The sequence below is a fragment of the Rhinopithecus bieti genome, unplaced genomic scaffold (genome assembly GCF_001698545.2).
Source record: "Rhinopithecus bieti isolate Rb0 unplaced genomic scaffold, ASM169854v2 scaffold_12859, whole genome shotgun sequence".
NCBI lineage: Eukaryota > Metazoa > Chordata > Mammalia > Primates > Cercopithecidae > Rhinopithecus > Rhinopithecus bieti.
The window spans coordinates 423,682-450,375 of record NW_016807388.1 but is presented as its reverse complement, the minus strand read 5'-3'; the positions used below and the strand labels follow the sequence as shown (position 1 = coordinate 450,375).

Sequence of the window (26,694 nt, the reverse complement as noted above, 5' to 3'; positions counted from 1 at the left end):
ATTGGCAGTTGGTTGAAAGAGTTATTATTTAAAGACCTGGAATCAATAGAAAGGAATGTCAGGGTTAAGATAAGGGATTGTGGAGTCTCAGGTTCTTATTATGTAGAAGAATTCTCATAGGTGACTGCCCTTAGAGGAAACAGATGACCAGTGATTTCTATTCAGACCTTTAAAAGTGCTAGATTCTCACTTTATCCCTTGAGAATCAGAAAAAGACCTGGAAAGGGAAGAGGATTCTCTAGAGAATGTAAATTTCTTCTACAAGAGAGAATTTTGCAGGGACATTCCAAAATATATCAAAGAAATGTATTTTGGGTAAAATAATTTCTTTCAGGGCCTGCTGTCATGTGATGCTATACTAGAGTCAGGTTGGAATTTGGAATCTTATTGTTACAAAGAGTCTATTTTGTCAGTCTTAGGATCTCTGTTTGAATGTTAATGTTGATTGGTTGTGCCTGAAATTCCAAAGGAAGGAGGGTAAACTAAGGCGTGTCCAACACCCCGTTCCCATCATGGCGTGAACTAGTTTTTCAGGCTTACCCTGGAATTCCCTTGGCCAAGAGAAGAGGTCCGCAGTTCGGTGGGCATCTTAGAGTTTTATTTTTGGCTTACAGTCAGTTTCATTTGCACGTTCTCAATTACCGAACGTAAGAAGGTAAAGGAGAAGTATTTCCTCCTCACAGTGTAAATGAAACAGAGACTGCCTCCACAGGTAATGTTAAATTAATAGCTACCTGTATTCAAGGATTCTTTTGTTTGTCCAATGGCCCCAACTGGGGGCACAGAGTCAGAAAATTCACTAAGTCAATTTTCCACTCCACTTTAACTTGTGTTTTAAAGGTTTCGTACCACCCTCCTGTTTCATCTCCAACTGGCTTCTAGGGGAATTCACCCAGTGCAGACAACAGGGTTTTATTTCTGCCCCTAACTAGGTGAGGTGTTAACAACCACTTACCAAGATATTTAATTGGGTTCTTAAGAATGGTTTAGATTCTTTAAATATTTATGACCTTTCCAGGGGGCATTTAAAAAGTCATTTCAAGAGTTCAGCTACTTTGGCCGGGCGCAGTGGCTCAAGCCTGTAATCCCAGCACTTTGGGAGGCCGAGACGGCCGGATCACGAGGTCAGGAGATCGAGACTATCCTGGCTAACACGGTGAAACCCGTCTCTACTAAAACTACAAAAAACTAGCCGGGCGAGGTGGCGGGCGCCTGTAGTCCCAGCTACTCGGGAGGCTGAGGCAGGAGAATGGCGTGAACCCGGGAGGCGGAGCTTGCAGTGAGCTGAGATCCGGCCACTGCACTCCAGCCTGGGCGGCAGAGTGAGACTCCGTCTCAAAAAAAAAAAAATTAAATTAAAAAAAAAAAAAAAAGAGTTCAGCTACTTTAACTGAAACAATCTAATGGAGCCTCTGCCAGCTAGATCCTTGCCGGGAGGCGGGTGGGGATGGGAGGAGGGAGGAGCCTGTTCAGCATACCGCAGAGGTAGGTCAGTCAAATGAGGAATAGGAAACCTGCTATAGAACAAATGACTGACCCAGCCTCTTCATATCAATGGAATTGGGTAAAAAGAGGGGAGAGAGGGGAGGGAAAACTGTTAAGAGATTAAAAAAGAATCAAGAGGTAGATCAATCAAATGTAATTTTGGTTTGGATCTTGATTCCAATAAACCAAGTGCTAAGAGATTTCTTTTGAGAAAACTGGGAAAATTGAAGGTGTATTGGATATTAGAAGATCCAGTTAGAATTGAATCATAGATCGTTAATTTAATTGTGAGGGATAGCAATAATGGTTTGCCTGTGTGTGTGTGTGTGTGTGTGTGTCTACTGGGGAGACACACTAAAGTGGTTAGAGATAAAAAGCTATAACATTTGCAATTTACTTTAAATATACCCGGGGGAAAAAGGTGCATATTGAAGGACGAAGGGACACAGGTTAAACAAAATCAGAAAAATGCTGATAATTATTAAAACTGGGTGATGGGTATGTAGAGGTTCACTATTCTAATTTTATATGTTTGAGACTTTAAATAATAAAAAAGTAAAATAAAAAGACACACATTGTTGCTGGTAGTGTAAATTAATACAAATTCTTTGAAAAGAATTTGAAATACCAAAATAATAAAATGCTTACTTCTTAAAACAAACAAACAAACAAAAAACCTCAGCATTTTTGCAGACCAACAATTGACTCACAGAAATCTATCCTAAGAAAATAATCCCGGATATGTGTAAAGATTACTGAAAGGATATTTGTCCTGGAGGACGTTAGAATGTCAGAACATGAAAAACAACTGTAGTTGCCATCAATAAAAATTAGTTTAACTTACGCTAAAAGACTCTGCTGGTGTATTATGTCATCATAAAAAATGCTGTTGAAAATACTAATATAAAACGTACAAAATAGGTTTTAAAAGATTACAAAATAATTGGCACACTACAATCAGACTTTCACTAAAATTAAGAAAATTGAAAGATCTTATTAAGAGAATGAAACAATATACCTTGAAAGTCACAATGATTTTCTCTAAATAGTGGGAATATAGATGACTTATTTTCTACTTTTAGTTTTCAGTATTGTCTAAAATTCTAAATATAAATATGTATTTGTTTTCAGATTAATTTTAAAAGAATAGGTTAAAATTCTTAATGTTAAATGTCATGCTTTACAAATGCAAAAAGCACTATGTTTTTCTTAGAATTTTTTGGCAATGACTATTTTTTGAATTTAAAAATATTATTTTTAATTTTTGTGGGTACATAGTAGGTGTATATATTCTTAGTTTTTTTTTTTTTGCAGTAAAATACACTAATTTCAAGTGCCCAACCTAGTGGTTTTTTCACATATGTACACACCCAGATGTTACCACTACCCACATCAAGATACAGAGCGTTTCCAGCACCTCCTGTTTTCTTACACACATTTCCAGTCTATTGCTCCCTCCTTCACTTAGAATTAACCACTATTTTGACATCTATAAATATTGTCGGATTTGTACTGTTCTTTAACATTATCTAAATTGAATGATGCAGTATATACTTTTTGGGTCTGGCTTCTGGAACACAGCACTGTGTTTGTAATTCATCTATATTCTTGTATGTTCTAGTGATCCATTCTTTTGTACTAACTATAAATAATTTAATTATCTAATTATGTCATAATTTATTTTTTCATTATCTTGTTACTGAGGCATTTGAGCTGTTTCAGGTTACAGACTATTAGGAATCACTTTTCTAGTAACTCTGTTGTTCAAGTATTTTGTGGACATATACACTCATTTCTCTTGAGTATATACCTAGGAGTGAAATAACTGGTTCATTATAATAACTGCCAAATAGCTTTCCAAAGTAGCACCATTTTATATTCCTACTAACAATGTAAGAGATTTCCAGTTGTTCCACATCCTTGTCAATACACAGTGTTATTAGTCTTTTAAATTTTAGCTCAATTTTTTAAAGGACAGAGTCTTGCTCTGTTGCCCAGGCTGGAGTGCAGTGGCATAACCATAGCTCACTGTCAAACTCCCTAAACCGAAGCAATCTTTCTGCATCAGCCTTCCAAGTAACTGGGATTACTGGTGCTCACAACCTTCAAATAATTTTTAGTAGGCCTTCTCCCAGTGCTTAACAGATTTATAGCTAATGATTCAAAATTAACCAGGACACTTTTAAATCCAAGTGATAGAAAGTCAAATCAAAATAGTGTCAGCAAAAAACAGAAACGTATGGTTCATACCACTGGAAGGCTGTGAATACAGGTTTTTTATGTCATGGGACACACAGAAAATGATAATACATATAGGAGCCCACAGGAATCATCTTAAATTGGCTTGACTCTGGTTGCAGTTGGAGGCAGCATGCCTGCCTCAGCCCGGCCTGGCTACCAGGCTGAAGGAACCAACACACAGAGGCTTAAAGCAGAGGCGATGAACCCAAGTTGATGCTCAACCCTGCTACCTTTGGCACCCTGGCTGGAAAACTCTGAGGTCGGTAACAGGTAACACAATAAAGAATTGCTATGGGAACCAGGCCAATATACTAGAACAGGTACCCAATGATACAAGAACCCACTTCCTACTAGTCTACCTCTCATCACTCTTTATCTCTTTTTTTGGCCTTATCTTTTCTCCATGGGCTGCGGATGGTAGCCACCCAGAATCCTCAGCTTCTGACAACTTCTATCCAAGAGAATGGAAGGGGCATCAGTGTCCCAGGGCTTCTGCAACAAAGTACTGCAGACTGGGTGGCTTAAAAACACAGAAATTTCACCTCTGTATGGAGGCTGGAACACTGAAATCAAGGTGTGCACAGTGATATGCTCTAGAGAAGAATCTAGTCCGTGCCTTTCTCTTAGCTTCTGGTGTCGCCAGCCATCCTTGCGTTCCTTGGCTTGTAGATGCCACTTGGCCGGAGCATCACTTGAATTTCTGCTTCCTTCCTCCTAGGAAGTTTTCCTCCTGGGTCCCTGTGCCTCTTCTCTTTTTATAAGGACTCCAGTCATATTGGATTAAGGCCCACGCTAAAGGAGAGTGTCCTCATCTTAATTTCATTATATCTGCAAAGGCCCTCTTTCCAAATAAGGTGACAATCATAGATACGAGGGGTTAGGACTTCACCATATCTTTTGTGGTACACAATCCAATCGACAACAGAGGGCCTGCTCTTCCCCGGGAATTCATAACATCTGGGCAAGGGCTGACTCAGGCTATGTGTTCAGCTCTTTAACTTATCTTTGGTGTCCCAAAGATGCAGTACTACAGTTTGTTTAGTCTGGATCACATAAACCCTGTGATGAGGCCAGAGGTGGGTGGTGGTGCACAATTATTTGACTGTCAAATATTCAAAAATCACATGGACTAGAGGGAGAATTCTGCCCCCTCCTCAAAAAACAAAACAAAACAAAACAAAACAAAAGAAATGGTATGACCAAAGTATGGTAGGTAGATTAAAAACAATATCTACAAAAGTTTACTCTAAACCATAAATCATTCTGTTTTCTAGTGTTGCATATATTATGAAATTCATTTGGGGAGGCTCACCAAGAATTTATGGTATATATATTGGTGGAGATATTTTACTGAGATACTTTAAAAAAGTGGATACCCTGAATTACTGGTAACATCTGCTTTAAACCCTTTCTAGGAAAAAATTGTCAGGTACCCAGAAGATTTCCTGACTGCTGAGATCATCTCATTGATAAAAGAGCTGCCTTAATCTCTGAAGCGAAGTCAATGTAGGTTCATTTCAAAGAGCATTTTTGAAATAATTATGAATTATAGATATGTACAAACTGTTCAAAATAGTGATTCTGAGGAGTAGACCTGAGGGTTGGGGAGACTGTTATGGGTGGATTATGTCCCCCAAAAGCTCATATGTTGAAGTCATAAGTCCCAGGAAGCTCAGATACGACCATATTCGGAGACAGAGGCTTTGAAAAAGTAATTAAGATAAAACAACATTAAATAAGTGGGCTTTAACCCCATATGACCGGTGTCCTTATAAGAAGAGATTAGGACACAGACACGTGTAGAGGGAAGGCCCTGTGAAGACACAGGGAGAAGATGGTCACCTACAAGCCAAGGAAGAGGCCTCAGAGGAAACCAACCCTGCTGCACCTTGATCTTGCACTTCTTCTAGACTCCAGCAGTGTGAGAAAATAAATGTCTGTTGTTTAAATCACCCAGCTGTGGTCCTTTGTTGTGGCAGCCCCAGCAAATTAATATAGGGACTTAGCGACAACACGAGGATTAAAGCAGAGGCGGTGAACCCATGCTGATGCCTAATCTTTGCCACCCAGTCATGGCAGTGTTTCCTTCGGGGCATGCTGATTCTGCGTTCTCAGGCATGCCGTGTGGGCACTGCCAGCCAGCTTCAGAGATGGGTCCAGGTCCTTTCAAACACGTTAGCTGATGCCCAACCTCTGGGGACACAATTTCTTTCTGTAACGGGTTCATGACCTAACCTGGGCAAATGAGCCTTGATAAGACATTTGCTAGAAGTTCATGGAAAAGAAACTTTCTTGCTTTTCTGAAAAAGCCACTGAGAGAGTCCCTTTACTCTTTCTACAGGATCTGGAGGAGGAAGCAGGCCTGCTAATCCACACAACAATCTCATCAAGAGGGGTCTACTGGCAACCATCTTGTGATCATGAATCAAGACTATTTTACCAGGAAATGATTCCTACAGAAGGCAGAGTGCAGAGAGGAAGAAAACAATCTAAGGACATTATTGACTGCTGTACTAAGCACAGCAATTATATGGGCCAATAAATGCCTTTTCATTCTTAAGTCAGTTGTTATAACTGAATGCATCCTACTATAATGGTTAGAAAATAAAATATTTTTAAAATAGGCCACTGTTACTTTTTTTTTTTACCAAAATAACTAAAGCAAACAACAACATTAAAACTCAAAGAATTATTTTTTAAAATTCCATAATAAGAACCGTAAAAATTACGAGAAACTTTCTTTCTAACAGGAGCCTATTTCTAGAAATCAATTAAATCATTACAAGTAATAAACAATTTCTCTTTACAGAGTACCACGTGCCAAGCCATGTGCTAAGCATATTATATGCAGTATCTCATTTAATCCACACAACAATCTCATCAAGAGTGGTCTATAAATATCCTCATTTTACAGATGAAGAAACAAAGATTCCAAGAGTTTAAATAATTTGCTTAATGTTGCACAGTAAGAAAAAGACTAAACAAAGATTGAGTCCTCATCATCTAACTCGGAAGCCCCTACTGTATACCAGTACACATTCTGCCTTTCTAAGCAAGTAGCATGCATAGCTCTAATCCGTACACCACCTTGCAAGGTAGGGCTGACAGCAGATGAGGAAATTAACACTCACAGACATTATGTAACACGAGGGAGGTCCCACAGTTAGTAATTATACAAAAAGGTAAGCCACAGGGCGCAGAGTGTAAAGTCTCAGAGATTAACAGGCAAGATGATGAATACATGGAAAAAGCCACCAAAGCTTGGGACTCAAAGAGCCCTTAAAGATTCCCAGTTCATCACTTTCTTTTTGTACTTGAAGAACTAAGGCCCAGAGAAATTTCATATCTTGCCCAGGGCAACAGAGCCAGTAGTGGCAGAGGTACAATGACACAAGTCTTTGTTAACCAGCACATCTTTCTAATACACAAGACTGCCTTTGATGAACTGCATTTGCAGGGCACCTGCTGAATACATTTGATATAGGAACTTTTTCCTGTCTTAATGGAATAGATCCAGCCTCTAGTACCTGTTTGTCTAAATACAGTCCCCTAATTTTCCCTACAGAAACAATCTCTTTCCTCCTGTGTTCAGCCTTGGGAGGGCTGGTAAATCCCCCTTCCCTGGACATGTGACTTCAGTCATAACGATTGGAATTTCTCTCCTGGGAATTTGTATTTTGTCTATGCTTTATTTTGATAATAAATCTCTGTTTTTCCCTAAGGAATTTGGAGTCGATTTCCATTGTTCACAACCTAAGAACCTGTAACACTTAAGGCCTTTTTCATTTGCAAGTGTTAGAAAACCCAAGCCAAATACACTTAAGCAACAACAACAACAAAAAACGAAATGTAGCGTCTTAGATGAGGGATCTACAAACTATTGCTCTTGTGCCAAGCCTTCCCCACAACTGCCTGCCTTTGTAAATAGTTTTATTGGAACACAACTAAGCCCATTGGTTATGTATCGCCTATGGCTTTTGTACTCCAATCGTAGAGACCAGCAGCTGTGATAGAAATGATATGACCCACAAAGCCTAAAGCCCTTACTATGCCCGTTTGCCAATCCCTGACTTAGGTAGATTAAAAGTCAGGTGCCGCTAGATCAAGGAACTCAGATGACATTTCTAAACCCCGATCCGTCCATCTCTTGGCTTCTGTCTGCTTTCTTCCTCATGTTAGCTCAATTCTCAGGCTCTTCCCTGTGGTAGCAAGATGACTGCAACAACTCCAAACTACATCTTCTCAGCTTCATCCCCTCCACCAGCAAATAAAAGTCTTAGGCCAGGCCCTCACTAGTCCGAATCAGCCTTTCACTGTGGTCCCCGGGATGAGACTTGCTGATTGCTTTAAGCCCATCAGGATTAACTGCAGGAGCTGAGAGTTTGCTTGCTTCTGCTCCTAAATTTCCTTTATCCCCTTTATTTCATACAATGCCTACTCAGGAGTTAATAATCCATTTTATTCCCAATCAGGAGAGAAAAAAGTGATGACTATTCATGGCTTCTATTATCAAAGAAAGCCATGATATGTGATTTAGTATTAGGACCTTTCTAGTAAAAAATCGAGAAAAGTCAAGGAAATCAGTTCTCATCAGGCCAAGCTCTCATGAACAGCTTCCTTTGTTATGTTTAAGCCTCTGACATTTGCTACATAATTGAAACCTTCTTTTTGGCCTTTCCCTCCCATTTCCCTTCTCTCTCACCTGTCCTGTGACCTACCTTACTCTCAATTTCTCTTCACTTTTCCAGATATCCAGGATCCTTCCTTGGCTATACTCCATGGTTGCTCAAATCTCCATCTCCCTACACTACCTAACCTTTCCCCTGAAATCCTATCCTAGCACAAATTTGTGCACTCCAAAATTTCCTCCTTTTCTTTTCTGCACCAACCACTCTCACTTTTAGTTAGATGCTAGACAAGCAAATAGATTAAACTGAATTACATCAAGATGTCCATCGTGATTCATAGCTAACAGTAGCTCCACATATCCATTCCTCTCAGGTGTGTTGAAAATGAGCCCAGACGAACACCAACTGGCAGGACTTCACAGATTCACCAAGTTTCAGGGTTGGAAGGAAATTAACCAATGAATCCAATGGTTCTCAACTAGTAGATATTAGTGGGAAGTGTTACAAGCAACATGGTATAAATAGTACTAAATAATTTACTTAAATTATTGATTTAAAAAAGTAAAGCAAAGATAGATAAATGGAACTCCAGTCAGGCACTTAACAATGGAGACATATCCTGAGAAATGTGTTGTTAGGTCATTTCGTCATTGTGCAAACATCACAGAATGGACTTGATACAAACCTAGATGGGACAGCCTTTGCCACCCCTGGGCTATATGGTATATATCGCTCCTAGGCTACAAACGTGTATAGCATATTACTGTACTGAGTACTGTGGGCAATTCTAACACAATGGTAAATATTTGCATATCTAAACACAGAAAAGGTACAGTAAAAATATGGCATTATAATCTTACAGGACAACCATCACATATGCAGTCATTGACCAAAAATGTTATGATGTGGTATATGACTGTATATTAAAATTAGAGACCTCTGTTCATCAGAAAACACCCATAGCAGCTAAATTCTCATATCTAGACTATATAAATAACTTCCACAAACCTATAAGAAAACTTGACATTTGAACAGGTACTTCACAGAAGTGTCAGGATATTCAGGTAGCTAAGAAGCATATGAAAAAACGCACACACGCATTAACCCACTGGGAATATGCCAATTAAAACCACCAGGAACCAGAATGATGAACAACTGGAACTCACATCACACTGCTCATGGAAATGCAAATAGGTATAGCCATTTTGGAAAACTGCTTAGTGTCTACTAAGCTGTTTAGTACTTGCTGAACATGGACAATCTAAAGCTGAACCAACAATTCTACTCCTAGGCATATTATGGAACTAGTCAAATAACTCTGGACATAAACTCAACTTATGGGGAGTTGCAATTTAAAGTCTGTAGGAAAAGTGACAAATCTCAAAAAGACCTTGAACCTTCCTTAAATTGCCCATAAAATACAGTATATAGACACACTATCTCTACCATTTAGTGCATGCTCAACAGTTTACACAGCAAAATTCATTTGATCCTCACAATTCTACAAGATAGGTTCTACGAACCCAATAGTACAAATGGGCTCAGAGAAGCAGAACAACTAGCCCAAGATCACACAGCTAAATTGAGAGAGAACTGGGGTTTAAGCCTGACCTCAGTCAGTGTTCACACGCTTGTCCATTCTGTACTACCTCTCCAGCTGGTTGCCCTCATTAAGGCAGACAAGCCCTGTAAAGGTGGAGAGGAGAGAAGAGTGTTCAAAGCTTCCCTGTGCTCCGAATTCCCATGGCCCTATTTCTTTTTTTTTTCTTTTTTTTTTTTTTTGAGGCGGAGTCTCGCTCTGTCGCCCCGGCTGGAGTGCAGTGGCCAGATCTCAGCTGACTGCAAGCTCGGCCTCCCGGGTTCACGCCATTCTCCTGCCTCAGCCTCCCGAGTAGCTGGGACTACAGGCGCCCGCCACCTCGCCCGGCTAGTTTTGTATTTTAGTAGAGACGGGGTTTCACCGTGTTAGCCAGGATGGTGTCGATCTCCTGACCTCGTGATCCGCCCGTCTCGGCCTCCCAAAGTGCTGGGATTACAGGCTTGAGCCACCGCGCCCGGCCCCATGGCCCTATTTCATTCATCAACCCAGATGCTAGCCTTTTCCGGAAAGTATTGGTTCGGGTTCTCCACTTCTCCAGTTTCCCATTCAGAGCCTTAGTCTAAACTAGGAGTGAAGCCACCTTTGTATACATTATAACTGAGGAAATCATGCAGTGAAAAAGATTAGACCTAATTGACTCCATCTTGCTTCCAACCTTTAAGCTGTCCTTGTTCATTCCTAGGCATAAGCTGAATTAACCTTAGGAAGGAATTTAGTTTACAGTTTGCCTCTGAAACAAAACCGATAGTAATCCTTTCCCAAAAAGACCCCCTTCTTGCCTGGGGACCAGTCTGCCTTTGTAGGACTAACAAATTAGCTACCGAATTAGAAATTATGTTTTAGGGGTCATGCAGCCTCTGGCTGCCAGAGTCTGACCCTTCCCAAATTACTCCTGGGGATAACATCAGTATTATAAAACCTAAGATCAGTGCTTGAGATATTTTGCAGACCCTGCACTGGATGGATTAGCTGACACCGCCCAGACCGGTAATCTGGCTCAACCAGTCCTGTGATCCCACCCAGGAACAGAAGACAGCAAGAAAATCTCATTTCAACCCCCTCTATGCTTCCATTTCCAACCTGACCAATCAGCACTTCCCACTTCTCAAGCCCCTACCTGTCAAATTCTCTTTAAAAACTCCCATCCCCAAATGCTCAGGGAGACTGATTTGAGTGATAATAAAACTCTGGTCTCCTCCTACACAGCTGATTCTGCATGATTTACTCTTTCTCCATTGCAATTCCCCTGTCTTGATAAATCAGCTCTGTCTAGGCAGTGGGCAAGGTGAACCCATCAGATGGTTACAGGAGGAGCTGACAAACCACAGCCATGTCCAGCAGATCACCTGTTTTCTATAAAGTTTTATTGGAACACAGCCAGACCCATTTGTATCCTTTATTGCTGCTTTTGCCCTATAATGGCAGTGTTGAGTAACTGCAACACAGACCGTATGGCCCTTGGTGCCTAAATTATTTTCTATCTGGACTTTGATAAAAAAGTTTGCTGATTCCTGTACTAGACTAATAAACTTCCCCTTAGTCAATCCCCTATAACGGCCAGGAGGAGGTGGATTTTGTCATGTCCTGGTCCTGATAAGCCTCCTGGTCACCCAGGCTCCATCTTCATGAAGAGACATCTGGAGGCTCTCAGTTCAGAAGAATTCCGAGGGGCTCCAAAGCTGTTTTCTGCTCCTAACAGGCCCACCCACTTCTTAGGTAGCTAATCCTAGAAGGGCTTGTTTCAGGCAAGGCAACTACACTCATCTGTGTGAACTGCGTTTATGTCTAATTATCACACAGCACAATATTGATTTTGCATATCCTTTACAACATCACATTAAATTTGCGGCAAGCTTTATTTGATCTCAACACTAAAGTCTGCTCATGCATATTCCACTTCATAACTAGTTGCTTGTGGAATATGGCCAATTGCTCACAGTTTATACAAAATCAAAGGGAACACTGGTCAGGAGTATTGAACTATTCTCTCATACTCCAGATTAATTCTAATGTGTAGCCGATGAAAGGATATTACTACAAAGCTAACAGCCCAAAAAGAAGTTCAGATTTTCAAATGAAATATCAAGAGACAATTATTAGTAAGTTTATGGACTGTGTAGTGATTTAATACTTCTAAAGCCAAAGCTATCAGCTTAATTTAAATAACTGCTGCCTTGACTAAAGCCTTCAGCAAAAAAACATTGGGATTTCCTAAATACATCTAGACTTTGCAAATGTGAGTTTTATACCAGGAAAGGAGGCAAATATGCTTTCTTATCCTAACAGTTCAATTAAAAGCATATGCTTTTAATAATAATAGCTAAGCTTTCCTAAATTCTTACATTGGACTAGACTCTGTTTTTGCATGCATTATCTCATTTCATCTCCCCAACAGCCATAAAGAAGTACGATTACGATCCCCATTTTACAATGGAGGAGACTAACGTGTAGTAATTAAGTAACTCGCAAAAGTTCGTAGTGCCGTCTAGATAGCCCTGTTCACTCCTTTGTGCCCTATAGTCCTTATACAAACATCATAAAAAGTTGTCAAGTCAATGTCCATTTTCTACTGTGAGAAATCCAATTTAGATGAAGGATTCTGCTATATATTTACAGAAAAAGCATACACGGAGATGCTATTAGACACCAGGCACTGTTCTATGTTTTGCAGTCATGATTTCACTTCTTGCTAGCAACCCCCGCAGTCCTTGCATTATCTTCATTTTTCAGCTGACTGACCTGAGACTCGGAGAGGTGAAATAACTCGCCCAAGGTCACATAGATAGTAAATAACAGAGCAGGCACTTAATTGGGGAATGGACATTTGGATGTCTGCAAAGTGCTTTGAGACCCCTTAACGAAAGCGCCGTCTTCATACATCAATGAATCTAGTTGAAGATGTTGGGCTGAGATGTGTATGATAGAGTAAAATTGTGGGTCAGAGCTGGGGCAGAGCTAAACAGCTCTGCTTACTAAAAAGAGTAAGGAATTTGAAGTTCCCCAGAGGCAGAGAAAAAACAACACTGGAGGCCGCTGTGGGGCAAAGGGCATCAAGGGGAACCCTTAAAACGTAGCCAAGTGGGACTTTGGAGAGAAGAAGTCCTGAAAGATGTGAAAGTGGTTTGCAGGAATGTGCAGGTGCGTGTGCGTGCGCGTTGAAGTATGTGCAATATACATCCCCTCACCCCCTCCTCAGACCTCACCAGCTTATTGTGAGCCAAGTCCACTTTACTCTCTGATGTGTGGGGAGATTCTTTTCGGATAACAACCCTAGCTGTGGGCTGTTGCAAGGCAAAAACAAAGATTGCTCATGTGGGTACAGGAGCCCAAGCCCAAGGGACCAGCTGACCTCCCATCCAAGTTACGTAAATAATTTACAGGGAACTTATTTCAGTTCCTTCTTGCCAACCACATGATTCAATTGAATTAGGTCCTCTTTAGTACCAGGTACTAAACAAATAAACGAAAGGACTCATTACAGGCTATTTGAGACTAAGTTTCTACACTGCTCACTATGAAACAGGTACCTTACCCATGTTAATTATTTAACCCTCACAATCCTATGAAGTAGAGATATTGTAACAACCATTTTACATCAGAGAAATTGAAGCACATGGAAGTTAAATAACTAGGTCAAAACCACACAGCTGTTAATAACAGCACAGCTGGGACTTGAATTCAGGCAGTGTGGCTTCAGAGCCCATAATCTGAACCACTACACCAAACTGCCCAGTACATGCTGCCTCGAGTGTAGTGGACTGAGGAGAAATCAGCAATGGCAGTAATTGCAGTGCATTCTAACCTCCCACCTCTGGTTCCCAAATTGACCATGGGCAAGTCTATTTAGTATTCTTCCTCAAGGTAGATTGAACTGGCAATGCAGATAAGGTCAATCATGCTGTTAAAACTACAGGTTGGCTGCTTTTGGAACCTCATTTTGAGGTGCTTGGCTTTTTCATACAGGAAAAGACATTGGGAATGAACTTGGACTCATAAGCCAGATGTCCAGTCCCAGATCCCTCCATTCTTAGAGCATCTCTGCCCCACTCCCCATTACATCTGTCATTGGCTCACCTGCTGCTTCAAAAGGAGACAGCATTTGGCTACCCAACAAAGCAAAGTGTCCCAGCCAGAATGCAGGGACTAGGACAAAAACCATCTTTGATATATCAAACATTTTTAAAACTTGAAACACACATAACTCTTTGAGCCCCGAATATTGGTATAGCTTAAAACTTCTTCCTCAAGGCAGGATGAAACATGTAATAATATAAAGGGTAGGAAATCCCCAATAGCATGGCTGATACCTGCTTTTTTCTCACCCCAACCAAGATTAAATCATCAAGAAGGAAACTTTAGGTACATTTCTTGACCAATGTGTAATCTGGTTTTCTTTCTGTGAGGCAGAAGACTGAGAACTAACAATTTGGTGCTGTTGAAGGTGGCGGTGAGGAGGTTCCTATTAGAAGAACTATTAACTTTTAGAGTTACAATGGCATTAAGCCATTTGCTTTGCAATTACACAGGGAATAAACATTGATAGGATGTTCTGTGAACACAGCTGCACACCGACATCTGGCATTGCTTCTGGAATCCTAGAGGATACATCTGTCAGTAAAGTGGCTCCTCTGGAGACCCCCATGCTCAGCCCTTGGAAGCTAGAATGGAAATGCAGCTGCTATATCACACAGCAAAGACAGAAAAGGGCAGGTTGCCCTGCCCAGGCTGAAAAACCATAGACTTGGTTCTACCTCAAGTAGAGGTGTCAGGGTCTGTGCTCCTCACCACAAAGATGACTCGAATTCATAAAAACAAACACTAAAAGCTATTGAGCAACTACAATGGGCCAGAGACTGTGCTGTGCACTCTGTATGTTATACTTCATAATAGTGAGGTGGGTAATAGCAGTATTCCTGTTTTACAAGGGAAGACAGAGGCTCAGAGAGGATGAAATAGGTACCTAAGCCTACGTATTTAGCAAGTGGCAGAGCCAGGACTTGAACATTGGTTTATTCTGATGGAGGAGACCATGCTCTTATCCATCACCCTACACCACCTCTCAAGTGAGTGGCAATGAACAGCTGATCCAACAGATCATACAACACTGGCTCAGCCCTTAGCAGGCATACTTCCCAAGCACCAACTTGGTGTAAAGCACACCTGCTGAGTGAAATGTAGACAGCACAGCAGTGCTGTGTTTAGCAGATGGAGATGGTAATCTCTACCTTCAGAGTACACAACACCTGTTCTCTCATTTGTACTTTTCCATCTTTTCTTCCCCAACAATTTTTCCCTTTCCCAAAGTCATGGTAAGACACTCAGATGACTCACTCTGAGGAAAAAAGCAAGTATTTTAATCTTCCCCTCTTTGAGTCTTTCTCTAGATATCTAGGTATATACCAGCAATATATTTATGTGCTTCTCAAAAAATGGTATTCAGTAAAAACGCTCCCTCCCACCCAGGCCCCCATCTACCCTGTTCCTACTCCCAGGCCCTACCTATTCATATTTTCTTGTGATTCTTTCCAAACTTCATGCATATACAAGACACTACAAATACGTTATCTCCTCTCACTCCTTCCCATTTTACTGGCACTTTTTTTCATGTGAATATTCAGGGGGGCATCTTCATTCTCTTTTATAGCTACATAGAGTTATATTGTATGGATTTACCATAATGTATTAATATTTAACCTTTCCCATATTAACAAACATTCTGATGGTCTCCAAGCTTTTGTTATTCATAAGTTGATAGTTTGAATTCCTTGAATCTATACCTCAGTTGGCTAGAGCTCAGAGAGGAGAAAGATAGATAGACATCCAAAATTCCAACACTATTCACCACTAAAAGCTCTGAGTAAAAAAGCAAAACATTCAGCAAAAGCCCCTGTATGAAAAGATCTTACTATGCTAGGAGAGACTGTCCTATCTACCTTTTTCCAAAGATCTCCTCAGCCCAGAAAAAAAAAGTGACATCCTGAACTAGGTAACCCATACATAGAGCATTAGTGCTTAATGTCTTAGAGTCTTCATAAAAGTAATAAACCTCCCCGATTTTTTTACTATAACTTCAGATGGTTTGTTAAGATAATATAAAATTCAACCCAGCATAGCCTACCAACTCAAGAGGGGTCCAAGAAAGGAGGCCTTTGCTTCTTTGGCTGGGCCCATTAGAAGCCAAGCAATAGCCCTCTCCACCAAGACATTTGCTCCCCCGGCTCTGCCCCAGCCAAGCCAGAGATGCTTGCCTGAAGTTGTGAAAATGTCGCATTGGTGCTAGATATGTCACCAAGAGGTGGTATTTCTTCTTCTACCTCTTTAAGGTTTTCACTAAAAACTGCTATGCCAAGCAGCCACACCTTAGAATGGGATTAGCACTGCATAATACGAGAATTAAGAAACTTTGAATACCCTTGACATCCTTTCCTTCCCTAAACTCAATTGCTGCATTCTCAAGCTCTTCCTCCCTCCCGTTCTCCCCGTAATTGATTCTATGGGGTGCATTATGCTCATGCACATGGAAGGTCAGAAAATTCAGGATTGATGTTCCTGGGAACATTCTTTTTTTTTTTTTTGAGACGGAGTCTGTGTCACCAGGTGGAGTGCAGTGACATGATCTCGGCTCACTGCAACCTCTGACTCCTTGGTTCCAGCGATTCTCTTGCCTCAGTCTCCCGAATAACTGGGATTACAAGCACACGCCACCATGCCCAGCTAATTTTTGTATTTTTAGTAGAGACGGGGCTTCACCATGTTAGCCAGGATGGTCTCAATCTTCTGACCTCGTGATCTGCCCTCCTCGGCCTCCCAAAGTGCTGGGATTACGGGTGTAAACCACCCCGCCCGGCCCCTGGCAACATTCCCAACCAGTGACTAAGGAAGTTGCTGTATAAATACTGCAAGTCCTTTTCCTCTTGGGTGGGAGAACTCTGGGGTGCATGTTTCATGCTGGTTCTGGGAATCCCCGGTAGGATTTAGCTTCAGTCACCCACATGGGTAATTTTCTTGACAATTCATCTTTTATTGGCTACTTTCCCTTGCCCACCTAACATCCTTACTTGTGTAACAGTGTTCCCCTCACCTTCCAAAGAAATTACTTGCACTAGTATCCTTATCTCAGGGTCTGCTCCTAAGTGAATTCAAACTAAGAGGCTCTACTTCGCCCTTGTTGAATGCTCTCTGGGTAGACTCTAATGGGCTCATTCTTATTAAAGTGTAAACAGCTCTTAATGATCAGGGGAGTGAGTTTCAAAGCAGAAATAGGCCGGGCGCGGTGGCTCAAGCCTGTAATCCCAGCACTTTGGGAGGCCGAGACGGGCGGATCACGAGGTCAGGAGATCGAGACCATCCTGGCTAACATGGTGAAACCCCGTCTCTACTAAAATATACAAAAAACTAGCCGGGCGAGGTGGCGGGCGCCTGTAGTCCCAGCTACTCAGGAGGCTGAGGCAGGAGAATGGCGTGAACCTGGGAGGCAGAGCTTGCAGTGAGCTGAGATCCGGCCACTGCACTCCAGCCTGGGCAACCGAGCGAGACTCCGTCTCAAAAAAAAAAAAAAAAAGCAGAAATATACTTAAGGCAGTAGTTCTAAAGCAGTGGGCTGGACACAGGGGAGTTCTTGACAGGCTTGCTGCCAAGTTTTGATCTAACGGTAAAATCTATTTTTGCAACAACTGATAGTACTTATTGTTATTCCCTGTCAGACGGAGTTGTGAACTGAGAATACCCCTGGGGACAGAGTAAATTAGGGTACCATTTGCAACACATATGAGTAAAGAAGCTCAGCATTATGTCAAGCCACGGAATGATGTTGTGTTCTTTTGAGAGGACACAACAGGCTTCCAGGTCAGGATGGCAAATTGCTCTGCTCTAATAGTGACATGGAGTCAAAGAATTGCCACCTAACTAACGGGATAATCATGGGTGATACACAGACACTTTGAGACATCATAGAACTGTAGAAGTGACTGTGTTGTCATTATAGTGGACTTTTTGAATATAGTTGAGTCTCTTCATCCCTTTAATCTTAGAAGTGTGCCAAACACACACACACAAAATCTCTAATGGTGGCTTTCAGATTACAGCCAGTGAGAGGGACCTGGGAGAAACAGATGACAAGGAAACATTTTTGGAGACTTTGAAATCATATACCACCACCACCACCATCATCCCCACTACCACCACCAACATCATCCTCACTACCACCACCCATCATCCTCACTACCAACACCCATCATCCTCACTACCAACACCCATCATCCTCACTACCAACACCACCCATCATCCCTACTACCACCACCACCATCATCCTCACTACCAACACCCATCATCCTCACTACCAACACCCATCATCCTCACTACCAACACCACCCATCATCCCTACTACCACCACCACCATCATCCCACTACCACCACCACCATCATCCTCACTACCACCACCCATCATCCTCACTACCAACACCCATCATCCTCACTACCAACACCATCCATCATCCCCACTACCACCACCACGCATCATCCTCACTACTACCACCCATCATCCCCACTACCGCCACCAGCATCATCCTCACTACCACGACCATCACCATCCTCACTACCACCACCATCATCCCCACTACCACCAGCACCATCATCCCCACTACCACCACCACCATCATCCCCACTACCACCACCACCATCACCACTACCACCACCACCATCATCCCCACTACCACCACCACCCAACATCTCCACTAACACAACCACCATCATCCCCATTACCACCACCACCCATCATTCCCACTACCACTACCACCCATCATCCTCACTACCACCACCACCATCATCCTCACTACCACCACCCATCATCCTCACTACCACCACCATTCACATTTGTAGAGTGTTTGCGCCATATCAGTTATTTTCAAATGAGGCTGCAAGCAACTCTAAGGGCTCTGAGAAGGAACCTGGGAGGTTCCGCCAACAGTAAAAGACTTGGTTCCAAAATAAGGAATGTTGAAACTAACTGTGATATTCAGTTCTCAGGTTTACTTGTTGATTTTACTTGAAAAAAATCCTATCACTAAATGTACAGTTTGAAAACCATAGGTAAGCCTGGTCATTTTATTCTTAAAACTACCCCTAACTTGCAGGTGAGGAAAGTAGAGAGAAATTAAATGACATGCCTGAAGCCACAGACTAGACGTGAGCTAAACTGTAGTACACAGCTGTGGTCCCAAAGCCTCACCATGTCCAGTGCTCTTTCTTCTATATTATACTACATTTGAGTATTGATGATGAAACACATGGTTTAGTAATTTCTTGGCCTTGACGCTTGTTTCGGTGAGAATAGGTCAGAAAACAGTTTATAGAAAGTTCTTAGAATTTAGCCTGCTCCAAGAAACTCACCAAAACAACTCCAAGTCATTCCCTCCCTGAGCCATACCTAACACTTGTTATTCCAGGAGCTGCTTCAATGAGATACATTCTCACAGCTTGTCTAATGTGTCTACACTGTCCATACACTTTGCTGAATGCCCTCAAATTTCACCTGTATCAATCTACTATTGCTGCAATACTGCTGCAAGATAAAAACTTTGTGACTGAGGAAAATAAGACTTTTTTTTTCTCACTTACAGATCTGTAGGTTGACTAGGGCAATTCTGCCTTAGTTCAGTTTTGTGTCTGTTCCATGTGACTAATTCTGGATCACAGGGAGAAAGGGCAGTGGCTACCCAAGTTATGCTCTTCTTTTGGCTGTCAGAACAGCAGAAGGCCAAGCCAAACAGTGCAAGTATTGTTTAGAGCCTCTAATAGAGTCACATCTGATCACACTACGCTGACCAGAACAAGTCAATGCCCAAGCCCAGAGTCAGTGACTCAGGAAGTGTACTCTGTCCCAAGGTGGAAGGGAAGTGAGTGAAGATTTACTGAACAATACCTCAATCTATCACGTCAGCTAAAAATGTGATTCCCATGAAGGGAGGTCAAACAGGTCTTTCCAAAGTCCTCTAAATCTAAAATGCAATACTATTAATCAAGTTAGTCCTGTAAGCTGCCAGGAGGAGACCATCCCAAAGGGACCTTTCCTGAGGGACCCGGGGGAATGTGTAATGGCACTCTTCCAGGCTAGAGACAGCAAGGTAGAAATTATCTAGTGGAGACTGTGGCATTTCAAAAACCAACTACTTCACTTCTCAAAACCTGCCCCAAACCAAACTTTCAAATCTTCTTTAGAGGATGGGTCCTGAAGACAGAGAGAAAGAGCAGATGTGGGTGACTTATACTCTCCATCCTCCAAAATCAATTTCTAGCAATGGAAGTCTTGGCAAAGATACAGAACAGCACAGCAGCTAAAAACAGGCTACTGAGTTTCACAATTGCATGTCTGAGTCTCTACTAATGCTGGACACATTGGTTCTTCCTTCCAACTCCACAGCATCCATTTCCCCTCTTTCTTCCTAATAAAATCCCAGTTCTTCTCAGGAAACATTCCTCCTCAGGGGACAATGACCCACCTCCAGCACAAACCCCAGGGATAGACCTAGAGGGAATTCCATTCACTTTGCCAGTGATTGGTTCCCAAGTAGGTAAGTGACCTAGATTGGGCCAATGAGACACACAGTGTGCCTGTGGGGGAAAGTCTGCTGGAAGGAAGGGAAAGGGATTTCAGGAAAAAGTTTCCTCATTCCAAGGAGAAAACCCTAGGAAGAAACTGTCCCTCTCTTCTTCCCCTGGACGTAGCAAAGGGAAATGTGGGGGGTACTTTTATTTTTTCAACATTACACAATTATTACATGTTCTTTTCTAGCACTGTGAGAAAATAGAGATAAGCAATACAAGAAAAGGAAGAAGAAGTTCACACCTGATCCCATCGCCCAAAGAAATCACTGTGAACACTTGTGCGTATTCTTTCAGACTTTTTTTGTTGGTGGCCGCTTCGAGAAGGAAAGGAAAGAGGAAAAACTGGTATCCTCATGCACTACTTCCGGGAGGGTGCATTGGCTTGGTCTTCTGCTATTCTATATGTCATTGCTAGTGCCCTATTTCTGCCTGAGGGTATAAGCAACAGGAAGATGGCAGACCAGAGAGGTAGAAAGAAGAGGCACACTGAGGACATTGCTGAGCTGCCAAATCAACCTCCCCGAAGTTTGCCCTATGTCCTCACTTTTAAATGAGATAATAAAATATCCTTGTTGATACTTTTGACTTGAAGTTGAAGGTGTCTTAACAATATCTACCTCTGCCACTTCCTAGCAGTCTGCCTTTGAGTAAGCCGCTTAATTTCCTTAACTTCATTTTTGTGCCGGTACCTCTGTCATGGAATTGTGAGAAGTGAATGACAAGGCATATGAAGCATTTGCAAACTTGTTGTGTCTAGTGGCTGGTAAGGGGGGAATATCTCACAGTATGATTTTTATTACAGGGCTTTTTGGTGCCTTCTAGCAAGAAAGTACAGGTCTGGGAAAATAACTGCAGTTTCTGCACCTCCATGTTTAGGTTTGTCGCCCCCTGGCTGTTTCTTCTAGAAATTTACAACAAAAACCGTCACAATGGGAAGGGCTCGGGTCCTTTTTAGGGTGTGGCAATAAGGGTCTTCTGTAGTCATGACTACCAACCCTGTGAGTGGGTAGGAGCCTCAAGAAGAGACGTGGGGGGTGCTTTTATTTTTTAAACATTATACAACTATTCCATGTTCTTTTTTTTTTAGAGAAAATAGAGATAAGCCATACAGGAAAAGGAAGTTCACACCTGATCCCATCACCCACTGAAATCACTGTGAACACTTGTGTATATTCTTTCAGACTTTTTTGGTGGTGGTTGCTTTGAAAAGGAAAAGGAAAGAGAAAAAAACTGGTATCCTCATGCACTGCTTCTTGGAGGGTGCATTAGTAAAGCCTTTATTAGAAGGCAACTTTGCAAGATGATTAAAAAATAATAATAATGCACCTCCCCTTTTGCTCACCAATTCTGTTTCTAGAAATCCATCCCCTGGAAGCAATAACGAAGGTAGTAGGTACATAGATTCAAAGTGCCAGCACCCACTACTCACAAAGCAAAGACTTGGGACCAACCTAAATGTCCATCAATGATAGACTGGATTAAGAAAATGTGGCATATATACACCATGGAATACTATGCAGCTATAAGAAAGGAAGAGTTCGTGTCCTTTGCAGGGACATGGATGAAGCTGGAAACCATCACGCTCAGCAAACTATCACAAGGACAGAAAACCAAACACTGCATGTTCTCACTCATAGGTGGGAACCGAACAATGAGATCACTTGGACACAGGGCAGGGAACATCACACACCAGGTCCTGTTGGGGGGTGGAGGTCTGGGGGAGGGATAGCATTAGGAAAAATACCTAATGTACACTATGAGTTGATGGGGGCAGCAAACCAACATGGCACATGTATACCTATGTATCAAACCTGCACATTGTGCACATGTACCCTAGAACTTAAAGTATAATAATAATAAAAATGGTACATATACATAATGGAGTACTATTCAGCCATAAAAAGAATGAGATCCTGTCGTTTGCAAGGAGGTTCCTGGCTAAGTGACATAAGCTACGCCCAAAAAGACAAAGTGCCAGCACCTTTCTACACACCTTATGTAATTCAGTCAGTCCTCACAGCAATCTTATTTTATTTAATAACAGTTTTATTGAAATATAATTCATATACTAACAGTGCATTTAAACTGCTATAACAAAATGCCATAAACTGAATGGCTTATCAACAATAGAAATTTGTTTCTTACAGTTTTGGAGGCTGGGAAGTCTTAGATCAAAGCACTGGCAGATTCAGTGTCTATTGAGGGCCCACTTCTGGTTTATAGATGGTGCTTTCTTGCTGTGTCCTCACGGTGGAAGGCGTGAGGGGTCTCTCTCTAGCCTTCTAAGTAATGGCAATAATCTCATTCAGGAGGGCCCCACCCTTATGATCTAATCACCTCCAAAACATCATCACATTAGTAATTAGGTTTCAGTAGATGAATTTCAGGGGGACATAAACATTCAGACCATAGAACCTACCATACAATTCAACTATTTAAAATATACAATTCAATGGCTTTTAGTATATTCACAGATAGGTGCAACCATCACCACAGCAAATTTTAGAACGTTTTTATCATCCCAGAAAGGAAACTTCATACCCATTAACAATCACTCTCCATTTCCTCCCTTCCCACTCATCCCCAGCCCCTAAAAACACTTATCTACTTTCCGTCATTATACATTTGGTGATTCTGGACATTTCATATAAATGGAATTATGTAATATGTAGCTTTTTATGACTGGCTTCTTGTACTTAGCATAACGTTTCAAAGGTCATCCATGTTGGATCCTGTATCAGTACTTCATATCTTTTTAATGTGAAATAATATTCCTGTGTGTGAATATGTCCAATTTTGTTTATCTCTTCATTAGTTGATGAACAGTTGCGTTGTTTCCACCTTTTGGCTATTACGAATAATGCTGCTCTGAACATTTCTAAACGAACTTTTGTGGCAACATGTGTTTTTATTTCTCTTGAGTATATACCTATGAGTGGAATTGCTGGGTTAAATTGTAACTCCGTGTTAACCTTTTGGGGAATGCCCAGACTGTTTACAAAGCAGTTGCATCATTTTATATTCCCACCAGCAGCGCATGAGGGTTCCAATTTCTCCATGTCTTCACCCACACTTGTTATCTATTTTTAAAAATTATATCCATCCCAGTGAGTGTAAAGTGCGCCTCATCATGGTTTTCATTTGCTTTTCTCTGATGGCTAGAGGGAGATTATTATCATTACTTTCAATGTACAGATGAGGAAACTGAGGCACAGAGAGGGTAATTTATATATCATGACTTAGTAAGTGTCCAAAATTGTGGGTGTACAACAGTTCATGCAGAAGGAAGTTTGCTGTGACACTATTTGTGAAAAGAAAAATTAGAACTGTATGTTTACTAGCAGGGGTTTATCCCTGCAGAGAACCATTATGCAACTATCAAAGAATGAGGAAAGATCATTCATGCTGACACGGAATGAGCTCCAAGACATATTGTTAGTGAAAAAAGCCAGCCACAGAATTGTACGTACAGCACAAACCTGTTTGTGTTAATACATATCTGGATTGGAAGGCTCCTCACCAAACAGTTCACAATATCCCCTAAAACAAAAGCTCCATGAGAGCAGGGATTTTTGTCATTTGGCATATGGTGAATGGCTGTATTGCCAACCTTCAAACAACAGCACAGAATAACAGCTGAATCTGTTGTTAAATGAATAATTCCTTGAGACAGACGAATGGAAGGCAGGAATATATGTAGATGAACTCATTTTATTCTGCAGACCCATGTCCTCTATACATGAATTCATGTAGTAGTTATGTTATTTTTGACACAGAAAAAAATAGTAAGGAATTCTTGAGGCCTTTAGCAAGAAAAAGATGAGGTCCCCAGAGAGTTGGTATATAACTGAGGAATGGCCTCAGTCTCTTCTGAGGATGCTGTGAGGACCCTCCTGGGCCACAGTGTCCCTCATTTCAAGTGAGTGCAGCTCTCACCCAGCTGAGCTCCACCTCTTAGGGTTGAATTGGGGATGATTAGCTGGTGGAGCAGACACAGGCCTGCTCCTGCCCTGCTGGACATCCCACCCTGATCAATAAGCTACTCTTCCAGTTAACAGGAATCCAATGTTGGGATGTTAGCAGTGAATCTTGTTTTCACGCCTGAGAAGATCTTAAAAATCAATAAGCATTAGAGGGACGTGACCATGTATTGTTCGTTCTATTGTTTTTCAATATTTGTTTAATTTTTCGTTGCGGTTAAGCCCTCTGAAGAGGCCCAAAGATCAATGGCTTCTTGTGAGGCACAGGCAGGTGCATATGTCACATCACTCAAGGCTAATGGCAGTTTAGGTAGTGGAGAGACAATTAGGGAAGGGACCAGGAGCTGTGGTTTGACTCTGTTTTGCCAGTCAAGTCAGGATAAAGGAATGATCTATATTTTACAACAGGTGCAGATTACAAAATTCAAACAGTGAAAATGGCAAGTTGCACCAAAAATAAAGATTAGCGGAAGCCAGGAAAGAGATACGTAGGTTGGGTGGACAACAGGCTGCTCCTAACAGTTGAAGGGGATGTTATGGGTCTGATAATGTCTTCTCGATTTTTTTTTTACGAGCAAGGTATCTCCACATTCTCTTACTCTAGCCCTTTTCTCATGCCAAGAAGGCACAGAGCTAGGTGTTCAGTGGGGTATGGATTGGGCATTGTCTTTGACTTCCCCTGACACAACTCTTCAAGAACCCAGTCCTATCGATTTCACTCCAAAGTAACTTTCTATTGCATCTATTTCTCTCCATCACCACTGTCATTGTTTTAGTTCAAGTCACCATCACTTTGAGTCTGGACGTGTACGGTTGCTTCCGAAGCTGTCTTCCTGTCTTGAGGAAGAGTCCTACTTCCCTCCACTTCCTTCTCCACACAGAGAGAGACTAAACTCGAGAGGCCTTGTGTTGCCTTGTCATTAGGGCAGCATGGGCTCTGGATGCCTGGCCTCGAATCCTGACTCCTCCAGATATGTGACGTTGAGCAGGTGACTTCACTCTTCTGTGCCTTGGCTGGCTTCTCTCTTAAACAGGGGTGCTAATCTGCACATACTTGATAAAGGCACAGCGAGGATTAGGCAAACTCATATAGATGAAGTGCTTAAAACAGGGGCTGCCAGATCCTAGCAGGTGCACACACATGAGCCAGCATCTTTCTTTCTTATTTTCATTTTTATTTTGAGACAGAGTCTCACTCTGTTGCCCAGGCTGGAGTGCAGTGCACTGCAACCTCCACCTCACTGCAACCTCCACCTCCCAGGTTCAAGCAATTATTGTGCCTCAGCCTCCCAAGTAGCTGGGATTACAGGTGCCCGCCACTATGCCCAGCTAATTTTTTGTGTTTAGTAGAGATGGGGTTTCGCCATGTTGCCCAGGCTGGTCTCGAACTCCTGAGCTCAGGTGATCTGCCTGCCTCAGCCTCCCACAGTGCTAGGATTACAGGCCTGAGCCACTGTACCCGGCTGAGCCAGCATCTTTCTGAAATGCAGTCCCCTAGTTATGCTGTGGTTGGGACAAAGTCCAAACTCCCCCATACTCCTTATAAGACTCTGTAGGACCTGCCTACCTTTCTCTTCCCATCTCTTAGTGACTCTGCTTCACATTTGGCACTCACGTTAAATGTCTTTTTGTTCCTCTAGCAAGACAGGTCAGCAGGCCTACACACAGGCTGTTCCCTCTCTGCCTCGTACATTCTCCCCAAAATTCTTCCCCATCCCCACTTCAAGGATCATTCTTCCTCAGGTCTTAGGTGCTGTTTTCTTCAGAAGCATCCCTCATGCATTGAATTCTGATTAGGGGCCCTTCATTGTGTTCCTATGGTACCCTTACCTCCCATCAATGGGCTTGCTATTTTGTATCTTCCAGTTTTTACTATAAAATATTTCACACAGAAAAGCCAAAAGCCAAAAGCATGGTGCAATAATAGTACAGTAAACTCCCATATACTTCCAACCATTGGTAATATTTTGCCATATTTGCTCATTCTCTCTCTTTCTGTCTCTCCTTCTCTCTCTCTGTACTTATTTGTTTCCAAGTAAATTACAGACACCATGACATTTCACTCCTAAATATTCCAGCTTGTATCTCCTCAAAAGAAAAAAAGATGAGGGGGTATTCTCCCACCTAAAACACAATACTTCCATCACACCTTAAAAAA

General features: G+C 41.8%; 1 long non-coding RNA gene across 1 annotated transcript; it reads left to right on the top strand.

The window, feature by feature from the left end:
• Positions 1–497: 497 nt before the first annotated feature.
• On the top strand, positions 498–6,257 carry LOC108535558 (uncharacterized). The gene is made up of 3 exons (XR_001887267.1): positions 498–712; positions 3,846–3,985; positions 6,068–6,257. It is a non-coding gene; the product is annotated as an uncharacterized LOC108535558 (long non-coding RNA).
• The last annotated feature ends 20,437 nt before the right edge of the window (positions 6,258–26,694 follow it).